Source organism: Mercenaria mercenaria, chromosome 2 (assembly GCF_021730395.1).
Source record: "Mercenaria mercenaria strain notata chromosome 2, MADL_Memer_1, whole genome shotgun sequence".
NCBI classification, from domain to species: Eukaryota; Metazoa; Mollusca; class Bivalvia; order Venerida; family Veneridae; genus Mercenaria; species Mercenaria mercenaria.
In genome coordinates this window covers 73,448,352-73,461,028 of record NC_069362.1, presented here as the reverse complement: position 1 = coordinate 73,461,028, position 12,677 = coordinate 73,448,352, and the positions used below count along the sequence as shown (strand labels likewise).

Here is a 12,677-nt window from a genome sequence, read left to right as displayed (position 1 = left end):
ATCCTCTACGTGTACAGACTCTGATGGACAGATGGAGAAGCCCCCAGAACAGATCGAGAGAACAGATTTAGATACAGGCCTGTCGGGCTAACTTAACCTTGCTCTTTGCGAATAGAAAGTCTGTTTCTTTAACGTACCCGGTGTATAGCACCGATACACGCGAAGTCATCTTTCCTGCAGGTCTGTTAGTTAAGTGGGATAGAGTCAAGAGCATCACAGAAATTTCCAGTGCCTTGATCGGAAATGGAAACCCGGACCTCTGGATTGACCACTAGACCACCGGCTAAGCGGAATGAAAAAGTAACCTGTCTATGTTACATGCTGGATAACACAGTCATATATCTAACAGTCCTGAAATTGTTTTGTTTGATTTTCTCATATTTCAGGAAAGTTTCCCGTACTTTGTCGCATAGAGTACAAGAGATTGTTTTCTTTCCAGCAGTAGTTCACCCTGTGAAAGTCTGTGGGTTTTATTTTTTTACAAGAAAAGACTATTTGTTGTCAGACTTCACTACCAACTTTCCCCATGATCTTATATATTTTTATGTTTACATTACCGACCACTGTGTCCATTTTTTTCGAAATAGTTTACCCAGGACATTTTTTTTTCGACCCAAATTACTCTTTTTCAGAAATTGATATTTCAATTATTTTTCTCAGACTGTTAATTTTGACGCAGGTAAAGGATAGATAGTGCCTGTTTGGGTTGTATTTTTAGTTCCAGTGCCTTATCTATGCTTCAGTACAATATTAAAGAGAATAAGCTGAGAAATAGCTTGTTACGGAAAAGGCACTTTTATTGGATCTAACAATAAGACATTTGATAAAGGCCAACATTAAGTCAATAACAGTTTTAAGTATTAGTTACAGTGTGACAAAAAGATAATATTATTAATGTTATCAAATATTATGAAAATGTATATGAATTTATCTGAATTTTATTATTTTCTCCTTATCTTGATTAAAGACGTTAAACCCCGTACAAACAAACATCTAATAAGGAAGTCTCCGTGGAGACTGAATTACCGTTATCTGTAATCGAAGTATTTACATTCAGTTTGATCTTATCTATTATATTTTCAAATTTCAGAGAAATAGGTCCAGAATTTAAATTGAAGATATTAAAGCACATTTTTTCGGATATTTTAATTACCCTCGTACTTGACCTATATTAAACAATGTGGATGATATGTTTTGTGTCCTTCATTTTTTTTTATTTCAGTGAACACTACAAAAATAACTATTATGTATAATATCCGGAGCTTTAAATGTGCTCAGACAGTTTTAATTGTTAATCTAAGTGCTTACAACGAAAGTTTTTATGTGGTCTTTAAACTGTTTTAAGAATTTTTATTTAGTTTCACATTCTTGTAACTTATTTAGATTACATGAAAGGATATATTCAAATATATATCCGTTACATAAAGCAATTTATTACTTTTTTGACCTTTAATTTTAGCGTGAATTCGTTTAAAGAACTTTTTCATGTGTGCCATGATCATACAAATATCTTCGTAAATGAAATCTGTTATAAAAGAAACATTTTTATCAAAAAAATATTTAAATACATTTATATAAAACATACATCAAAGTGGGAGGATTTATCTAAAGCCATTGATTTTGGAGCTTCCCTTGAGTTGTCCTGTAAGCCGCAAGTGGTTCCATTTATTGCATAATTAAAGCTTAATGAAATTCTTTCCAATCAAAAATTGGATGCAAAACTTTGAAATTTTTGGAGAAATGACGGTAGAAATCAGCTGTCCCTAGTTTAACAGGTGATTTTAATAACTGCAGGGGATGTTTAATCTTTGAATAGTCATATACATTTTAATTCTACTTTACACGAGGTAAAATTTCAAAATGATTATGTCTTAATGCGAGAAGCTGGTTCTTTCTTGCCTTGCGGAGAACTAGTTTATTATATTACTGTATCCAGGAGCACTGGTTGGCTTAACAGCCTGCAATAACTGAAATAATGTTGACAAAAGGCGCTAATTCCAAAACAGACAAACGTTTGATACAATTTACTTTTGTTGTTAATGGAAGTCAATGTAAAGCATGCGGTCGTGTAAACTTCTACTCATTTGAATATGCATATTGCGAATGAGTCTAAATACCAACGCAATATGCAATATACAAATCATTATATTATATAAGACCCACTTCAGGACCATGACAAATTCTGACAGACACCAATAAAGGAAAATTAGCCTTAAAAGCGAAGCACTTACCTGTTAGTATATGCCTGCGACAAAGATTTTATGAACATAAAACTTGACAAGAAACGCACTCAGCAAATCCCACACGACTTCATTATGCCTCCGCAAGGATACAAACTGTTTCTCTTCCGCAAAACTATAATTGGTTGCACTATACAGCAGATTTAAGCGAAAGTTAAATCGTATATCGTTTGAAACCTTAGAAATATGACACACAGTTTAATATTATCATTCGACGACTGTTGCTTCACAAATGTAGAAATCAAAATAACAGTTTCAGATATGAAACTTCAGAGATATAAACAGATCAATGTGATTAGTGACATGAAACAACATTTTAATAGCTTATTTATATTAACATCAGATTAATATAATTATCAAGCTAGTGCTTGTTTTATGTTCCAGGTAAATCCCATCAAGTGATAAAATATTAATTCTAAAGCTTTAATTTTAATTTTCATTTAAAAAATTCTAAGGGACGCTGTCTTGAGAGGAGACGATATATATATATAATTATCAAGGTGATGTTAAATATTACTTCTTATACATATGTCTTCTAAATCTCTTTGATTTTAATTGTTTAAAGAAGTGTCATGATTTGGCGATAACTTAGACAATAAATACTACGAAATCTCTATGTAAAAAAACTGTTAGGTAAAAAATCATATTGTATAAGACAATCGATGATAAAAATGTAAAGAGTTGATATAAAAGCTATAATGGTATATATAAAAGTTTAGTGTTTCTTTTCTATGTTGTAGAATATACAGAATAGTGAGGTGTTGAACCGTTTAGATAAGGCAGTCTCCGCTGACCGAAACACTGCAGCGCTCTGTGTTTGTTTTGATTTTGGTGCCAGCAATACAAATATTGTACGGCGGAACGGTGTGTTATGTGGGTTTGGAGTGTCCTAAGAAACAATAAGGAGTCGAAAATTTTAAACAGGAAGGATCGCTTTTGATTTGGGGTTTGGGCGTTTAATAGGAATAATAAAAACAACATGAGATACGTGATAAGTGCGTAGGTAAATGTAAAATATAACGACTTTATGTAGAATATATATGACACTACATCAGAAAATTGATATGGCGGAGAAAAAAAAATTACGCGATTTATTCTCAACATGAACACTGACAAATTATCTATTTCCGTAATAGTTATCTTAAGCCCACAAGTTTATATATAGCAATACAAAGGCATGGAATGCATACACAGGAAGTGGTGTTACATTGTGTAAAAGTTCAAAATAAAGTTCCGTGTTGTTGATGAAACATAGCATAATGTGTCATACAAGGATGCGGCTAACTGTATTGAAAAAGACCTAGATCATGTTCATGGTTTAGTTTAATTTCCTGCAAAAATATCTACATATGCAATATTGTTAAACAGCATTTTTCCTGTCAACATTTGCAGCGGCTGTTTTTGTTTTTTTTTCAAAACAGATTAGTTTCTTAACTTCTCAATATACATTTTGTTTAGTTTTCGGTGGGAAGGCATGTCTCACTAACTGACTATATTTGGTTTTCAAGTCACTGCATGACATGCTCTAAAGTATTGAAATTGATACCTCAAAATTCAATTGTTTATGTAACATAAAGAAGAATCTGAATCTTTATGCATTCTGTAATAAAAGTTAATACACGATGCTACAATGCTACACATATTGAATCCATATGACATGTCAAAATACTATTTTCTTTTTATAAATAATAAGTAACTGCTAATCTATACGGAAACATCATGTGACTTCTTCTTCCCCCTTTTTTACCTATTTTGCATTTTTCCATTTGATTATAATTAAAGCCACGTTTTCAAAAATTGATTGAATATATATGTGAAATGTAAATGTTATGCCAATAAATGTCACATTATAAATGTGAAATCACTAAAAACTTTGGAAGGCATATGGTCTTGATTATCGCCTGAAAATCAGTATTAAATGGACATATACCATAATATTTTGTGTTTTAAAACAAAAACCAAGCCAAGAGACAAGTGCTACGATGCATAAAGTACAAGGGACAACGTCCTGAAGAAAGCAACATTTTATCAGTTGTATGAAAGGTTTAAATGAGATTCAGACATCAGATGAATCACATTTTGAAACTTAAAGAGCCCTTTCATGTTGATAGGTGCATTGTCCCATTTCCTCTAATTCCACATTCGCAGGAAGATGTAGAAAAAGTACTTGATTTCGAAAACGTTGAATCAATGCTAATCATGAGTTATATTGATTAGCCATGTTTGATATGACCGCATCATTATCACGTTTAATCTCAGAGCAGAGTTGTCGTTCGTGACCCTAACTATAACACCGGAATAATAATAAGGTAGCAGGGTACACTTCGAATTTTGGCCCCCGTCAATATTTGTAATAATTAGAACTTCGTGATTTTGGATGTCTGTAAATTAAGGTGAGAGATAATGATTATTAATTCTTTAGAAAATTTATACAACCGATACATGTAAAATTCTGATGTCAGTTGTAAAACTAACTGCTGGTAGCTTTGTACGAATCAATGAGACACCTTTTCGCGGAAAAATTCAAATCACGGAAGGGTTCTGTGCTTGTTGATTGATACTTAGGAACATTTTCGCTATTTTGTGAAAAAAACAAGTTGGATGGGCCCCCATTCCGTTTATATCCTGGACTTCAGTAAGGACCATTAAATTGAGAAATGCAATAAAATTGGGCATCGTTCTTGCAGCGGAATCATTGCTGGCTGTTCAAAAAGTGCAAAATTGATGATTTTGGCATGCTATCTTTTATGGATGGTGTAAACCTTTCGTTTTAATAACTTTCTTTATTCTTGTATGAAAATCTTGATCTTGCCATTAATTAAAAGGAACAAAACATGCACGCAATTTATAAAATGGCCATCTACTGTCGCAAACGAGTTCACTTCCATGGGGGTTAGGTGGTCTACGAATGTGCACATCGCAAACTATATATCAAAATGTTTGTAAGAGTCTTAAGTTTCCAAAACCAGTTGATGCCAGAATGCAAATGGTGGGCAAAGTGCTCAAATTCAAGATGGCCGCCAATATGGCCGCCGAAAATTAAAAATCATACTATACATATTGACTGGACAATATATTTCAAATTTAAAGGCATCGTCCTAGTCTTATACTAGTTTCTGTTGCAGAATAGATTAAAACATAGAATATTTCATCTTTAACTAAATTGAAATAAATTCTTACAAAATATGATGGATTTTGCATGCAAAATGATCAGAAAAAATGTTGTTTACATACATTCTCTTAATAATTCTACCACTTTTAATTACTTGATTATATTTTACAAGTTTTATGCTTTATAATGTTCAGAATTTCATAAACTATATCATAAGTTTTTGACATGACAACTTTTAATTAAATTATTATCTGTTAATCCAGCAATCAAGGGCAAAGTAAACAGCTTAGTGGGTGGGGTAAATCTATGTACACTTACATAAAATATGTGTAATACTTTAAAATTCATATTAAGTAAAGGTGTAGGTTTTTATGCCCCCGGCATCTACTGATGCGGGAGACATATAGTAATTGTCCTGTCCGTCCGTCCGTTCGTTCGTTCGTTCGTCCGTCCGTCCGTACGAGGTTAACCAAATCGGACCGTTTCGTCTAGTATCAATACCCTAACTAGAATGACTTGATACTAATGCAGATGTAATCTGTGACCATTCCTCATCTTCAGACATCACGTGACCTCATTTTGACCTTGACCTTGAACTTGACCTCGTTTTGGACTTAGGTTGCTTTGTATTGACAAGGATGCAACCGGGGGCATCAAGCGTTTATTGAACGCAGCTCCTTGTTTAATGTGCAAATTGTTTGTTTGTTTTGTTTGGGTTTTTTTTGACGGAAAAAATAAGTGAAAAAGAACCATTACATGAATAAAATGTATAATATATACCGACATTAGTAAAACAAAGTTACATAATTGGTGTGGGTAATCAGAAAATGATGCAAATATATCATTTTCACATTATGACACGTTTCGATCTATCGAAAGTATACATATGTTTGCTAAAAGTAACTAAACAGGCTGAAATCTAAATTCGAAGATTAAAACAGCATTTAATAGAATATTTCTTTAGCAATTACATAAAATACTGATTTAAACTTATTAACTGTTTGCTAGTCGTTTTCTTGTAAAACGAGAAAGTAAAAATGATTAATATACAACATACGTAATAATATCTTCACATTTTATGTTTAGTTGTAAGCTTGTGAGATATGATAATATCAGTAAAATATGGAATACTGCTCTGCAATGACATCTTTTTAAGATTTGAATAAATAACCTTTAGAATGTTATTAAATTCTAAAAAAAAACAACATACATTGAACACATATTGATTGATACAAACTGACACAATATGATTTAAGTAATCTACATGTAAGTCATGGTTTTGAAGCAGCAACATCTTATTTTTATTTATTTGTTATTCAAGAAAGCATATGTTTTCTCATACTTTGTGGTATGAGGTAATTATAGCAGAACAAAATGTAGAAAAGCCTTAAATTGAAGAAGGTCTTTGAGCAGGAAGCTATCTAGGCACTTTTTAATGGGGTATCTTTGTATATTTGTATACGTCAAATACGCACAACTCATACATAAACTGTATTTGCGATTTAGAGTTTACTTGTAAGACGTAAGTAGTTTCTGTAAGAATAAAATGCTTACTTATATCTATAGAAATGAGTTCATCTTTGGGATCGCATCACGCGAATATTCAGACGGGCCAAGTCCCGCCTCCCGTATGTCTGAACCGACGTGTCAAGCAGCATCGAACCTCTTTGCTGGCAAAGTCTGCCAGACTCCTGCTGCATATAAACCAGTTCTGACTGTGGCATCAAGAGGTACTGGGGGACAAGTACCTCCGCTGATACAAATGTGCCCACATCGGTTTCCGTGCCAAGTATTATTAGTAGTGGCACCGGAGGACAAGTACCTCCACACGGTACAAATACGCCCGCATCCGTGTCTTAGTAGTGGTACCGGGGGGCAAGTACTTGGTTCAAATGTGCCAGGAACTGTGCCCGCACTACATCCTACAGGTGGCACTTGGGATCAATCCCGTCCACTTGACGGGGGCAAGAATGCTATTGCTAGACAACCCTACCATATGGATAGCACAGGCGATCATCCCCCTCCTATTGACACAAATTTACCTGCAACAGTTTCTGCACCCAAACCCACAAGTTGCATTTGGAATAATATCCGTCCACCTGATCAGAACGCTCTGGTTTGACCACCCTACCCTATGGTTGACACCGGGGTTCAGACCCCTAGAATTAGTACAAATGTACCGGCTATGGCTCCTGTACCACATCTCACCGGTGGAACAAACGGTGGTTCGATCCTTTCCACATGGAGCAAGTGACCATGTTGTTGCACAAACACCCTACTGTATGAATGACACACCTAGTACAAATATACAAGCTCCCTCTCGTGTAGCGCAACCCACGAGTAGTCATTTGTGTCAACCCCTGGTACCCGGAATGGGTAACGTTGGGGTTCAATCCATTCCAACCAGTATAGCTGGGTCCGGTCTGGCCTCAATCCCAAATACTACAGTTGCTGCACTGCCATCTTACCATACGACTACGTCCTTTGCGCAAATTCCCGCTAATGTATCTTTAGTGGCCTCGACACCATACACTATGGCTGCTTCAATGCCACCTGATGCCGTGGCTACTCCCATGATCCGCACCCCAGCTTATGCAAATATGCATGCTAGGGCACCGTTCCAAGTGCCTGCCACAAAGGCACTGATCTCACCTAGGGTAAATGAATCGATTGCGGCTCAGATCATGTACCCTTGGCTAGGTTCCGGTCTGTTTCATTCGGATTCAAGAGATACAACCCATTATGAACATCAAGTGAGTGCTGTGGCTCAAGCTAATTTACCAACCAATGGTTCCACCTTAAACCATGAAACCTGGCCCCTAGGGGCTATTGGGGACTCAACTGCATGCGCCTTATGTGCTCCCCAGTAATTCTGGTTTGCAAGACTATAATAGCTCGGGTGTGCGGTTTAAGAACCAAAATGGGGTTGCCCTCGCACAACCTTCTGCAAGAAAACTGCCACCATATGATGGCACCTCAAGTTGGCGAACCTTCCGTCATAAGTTTGAAACATATGCACGTTATAATAAGTGGGAGAAGAACAGAGCAAATTTCATATAGAATTGGACCTTTCCGGGAAGGCAGGGGAGTTCTTCTCAAACTCAATCAGACGTAGGCCTAACATCTCCTATGCAGAACTAATTTTAAAATTGGAACGGAATTTTCGGGATTTACCCCGCCCCCCCCCCCCCCCCCCCCCCCCCCCCCCCCCCCCACACACACACACCCACACTGAAAGATATCTAGTCCAACTTCAGTCTGCTACACAACGCCCGGATGAGAGCCTTGACGATTGGTCAGATAGGGTGTTAGAATTGGCCACTGAGGCATTTCCATCCGTTGACCAGGCATTGATAGAATCACAGGCTGTAACCCGTTTTTGTTATGGAATGCAGAACGTAAGTGCAGCTGAACATATGATCCATCTCAAACTAAATTCGGTATGCTCGTGCTTAGAACGTGCTAAGGAATTTCAAAAGTGCCTTAATGCATTACAGGGCAATCTGTCTCCGCATAAGGAATATCCAAATATTAGGGCTACTAGGGAGTCAATTCCCAGACGTTCAGAGAGGCTTGCCTCCAGTACAGACATAGATAGTTCAAGTCCGACTATTAGTTCTAAAGTCGCTCCAACCCCAACGCAACATGCCCTCTCAGTTACTAAACAGTATGATTAAAGTCCAGGAGACCGCTAGCAAAAGCCAACTTAAATACCAAGAAAACGCTACTAAGCAGCAGACAGATTTGTTGAAAGCTATGTCTGAGCTTACCGCCAAAGTTGAACAACCATTGTCTCCCTCTCCGTTTAGTCCTGGAAGAAATAAGTCTCGGGAAAAAAACAGTCCGGGTTGATCAGGTAGTCCTGGTCGGAACAGGGGAGACTGCTTTAATTGTGGGGGAAGTCATTGGCTGAAGAATCGTACTTTGCCTAGATCTCCAGGGAGATGCTTTAATTGTCAGGGAGATCACCTGAGAAGAGATTGCCCTGAACTGAAGGAGCAGAGTGATTCTCCGTCTGACCGGAGTGTCACTTTTCAAGAGTAAGCAATATTTCAAATAAGGTAGAGTGTCCTCCGTGATGATCACGGTAGGAGTCTTAGCTTTTATATTTATATTTTGATGTACACAGGGATAGTACCCTTGTAAATTTTACATGATGTAGGTGAAATTTTACAACCGATCAATTCAGAATATATAAGACAGGGGAGGTTACACTTGTAATTGTAAATAATGTACATGAATTGCCTATTTTATGACTGGTCAGTTAAGGCTGTATAACAAAGGGGAGATTACCCTTGTAAATTTTATATGATGTAAGATATTAAACCAGGGAGGTTACCATTTTGTATAGTGTATGTTCTCAAGGATATATTTCTCCCTGCATTTACCACATGGTTGGAAGGGAATGTCCAGGCCATTTTGAGTATTCACCAGGTCACCGACTGGAAATAATTAATTCCCGATAGTTTGTTAATGCTTGAGTTGAATGCTCAGTATTTTGTCCTATGGGGGTTTTCATATTTGGCAGCCCACATTTGTTTGGCATTTTGTCCCATGAGATTTTCAGATTTGGCAGCCCACATTTGTTGGTCATTTTGTCAATGGGGTTTCACGATTTGGCAGCCCACATTTGTTTGGCATTTTATCCTATGTGGTTTCCAGATTTGGCAGCTCACATTTGTTGGGCATTTTGTCCCATGGGGTTTTCAGATTTGGCGGCCAACATTTGTTGGGCATTTTGTCCATGGGGTTTTCCGATTTGGCAGCCCACATTTGTTGTGCATTTTGTCCTATGGGGTTTTCAGATTTGGCGGCCCACATTTGTTGGGCAGTTTGTCCCATGGTGTTTCCAGATTTAGCAGCCCACATTTGTTGGACATGACTGCCCACACAGTGGCAGAAATTAATGGAACGTGCACAACGGGTGTTTTGACCCTCACAGCCAAAAAAAAAACTCGGGCCCTGTATTTCCAATAGAAGAGCGGACAGTTTCGTTATTTCCTGTAACTTTGGTGTAAGGGAAAGTTTCCCTTGAGCTAACTAATTTAATTAAGCAGTGTTTGTTCACTGTGTATTTGGTGTAGGGGAAAGATTCATTTATTAGATATTTGTATATGAATATTTACATTTATAACCTATATCTGGTATGGATGTATATACCTATATTCTGTTTCATTTATTCTATAAATATCAAAAAAAAAAAAGAAATTACAGTTTACTCTATAAGTCACAATACAATTAAATAATCAACATATGTACGACTGTTATAACGCAAAGAAATCAACAAGCTATAGCATATTCTTCAAAGGTGTTGCTGCCGGTATTAAAACTAAGTCATAGCAAAAACATTGCGGCAGCCATCTTGGCGGCCTTTTTTTAATAAACTTGGTACGTTTCGTCTAAATATATATTTCGTACTCTATACATTGTTTTGATAATGAAACTATAGTAGGATGTATACAAAACTGAAGATGATAATTTTTATTTTACCTGTTAATAGATATACATTGTGTTCTATATTGAATAACCTAACCCACTTATAAATATATATCTTATCAATAATTTGAATGTATCCTTTAACAAAATAATAATATTATTACAATTTATTATCACTTGTTCAACACGGGATTGCATTGTGTAAGGAACAACAGTAAATAGAGGAATACAAACAAAGTATATTGACCGGATGTTCAAGAAAATAGTATTCATCACATTTAAGTCCATATAAAATTCGTATAAAATATGTCAGAAAGTTGTATTTCATATCGCTAAATGCATATAATTTTGCAGATTTATAACTTTAACATTTTTATAATAACTTCAAATTAATTTACAACAGTTAAATGCTTTTATTTTGCAATTTTATGCATTTGGTATCATTTTCATGTATCAGCGGCCATATTGGCGGCCATCTTGAATTTGGGGACTTTGCCTAGTGACTCGAAACTGGCATCAGGCAGTTCTGAAAACTACATATTCTGACGAACATTTTGGTATGCAGAAGTTGATGTGCACATTCATAGACCACCTACTACCAGTTTTAAGCTATTTATTTGGCCATATTTGCAGCATGAATCCTGATTCTGCTCATAAGGGAAGTGCAATATTGCGACTCACTACATGTAAGACTGTACGTGCCCAAAATTTTCGAATCTAAGTGTACCTTGCTACCTTATGAAATATCACCGGAAGTGCAAGAGATCGTATGACGTTAAGCCGCTTTGATAATAATGACGTTGCCTTAGAAAATATGATTTAGTAATGTTTATGTTCTAATCTCTGTGATTAAGATATAAACATTCATTATTTATCATGTTTTTAAATTTCAATAGAACAAGTCCAGAACTAGATATCAGAGCACTTTAAGGGTATTCCTGGTATTGTTTGGTGTCCCTCTTAATCATGTATTAAACAATGTTTTCAGTAAACACTACAGATATAATTTCCAGAGCATTAAACATACTTAGATCATTTTCAGTGTTAATTGTAGTACTTCCCGCGAAAAACTTGTTCTTAATTTTATGATTTTAGAAGATGTTATGTGTTTTTAAAGTGTTCTAAGAATTTAATTTAGTTTCACTTTTAATTGCCCATTGTTTATTTAATGATTTAAGATGCATTTTATGCATTCGTAATAGATATTTCCTTTAGACATACTTATGACGTAGTCTACTTACATGAGAGGTCTTGCTACAAAAACATAAATAAAACAGATAAAAAACGAACCCGTATATCGAGAAAAAAAATCTACTTACAATGTTTTCTAAGATAACAGCGGAATTTAATGGTCTTAAAATGTTAATGTATGACGAACTTTCACTTTAGCAAAAAGTCGCGAAATCCGCCAATATCAAATCGCCCCTATTGGATGTACGCACGTATTGAGTATACAAGATAGCTTTAATGCATTCGTACAATCAATGCTGTAGAATGCTGACCTCGCGAACATTGCGATACCTAATCTAATGTTTAAGTTTCACACTCAGTGTCACAGCAATATCTGTTACATAAAGCAATGGGTTACTTACCATTAGCTTTGCGATAATTCCTTTCAAGATTTTTTGTCATGTTTGTCATCTTCATGCAAATGTCTCCGTTTCTAATGGAGGATTTCTTGAATCAGTAAATATTTTATTTTTTTATGATATAAATGAAGTGTATTATAAAAGAAATCTGTTTATAATAAATTGCATTAAATTTGTACGAAACGTGCACTTTCAAAGTAGGATTCACTCATAACCTTTCGGAAGTCATAGATTTTGGAACTTCCTTTAAAGGTCCAATACTAAGGAAAGTGAACATTTTAATTTCTTTTAAAAAGCACA

The 12,677-nt window shown here is 35.7% G+C and overlaps 1 protein-coding gene across 3 annotated transcripts in view; it reads right to left on the bottom strand.

Annotated features, from left to right (window-relative positions):
* Positions 1-2,387, bottom strand: part of LOC123564318 (gamma-aminobutyric acid type B receptor subunit 1-like) — a 45,795-nt gene extending 43,408 nt beyond the window's left edge. For all 3 annotated transcript variants that reach the window (XM_053536956.1, XM_045357815.2, XM_045357817.2), the window contains exon 1: positions 2,232-2,387. The gene's annotated coding sequence lies outside the window, so the exon portion shown is untranslated. The remainder of the gene's footprint in view (positions 1-2,231) is intronic.
* Positions 2,388-12,677: the final 10,290 nt, after the last annotated feature.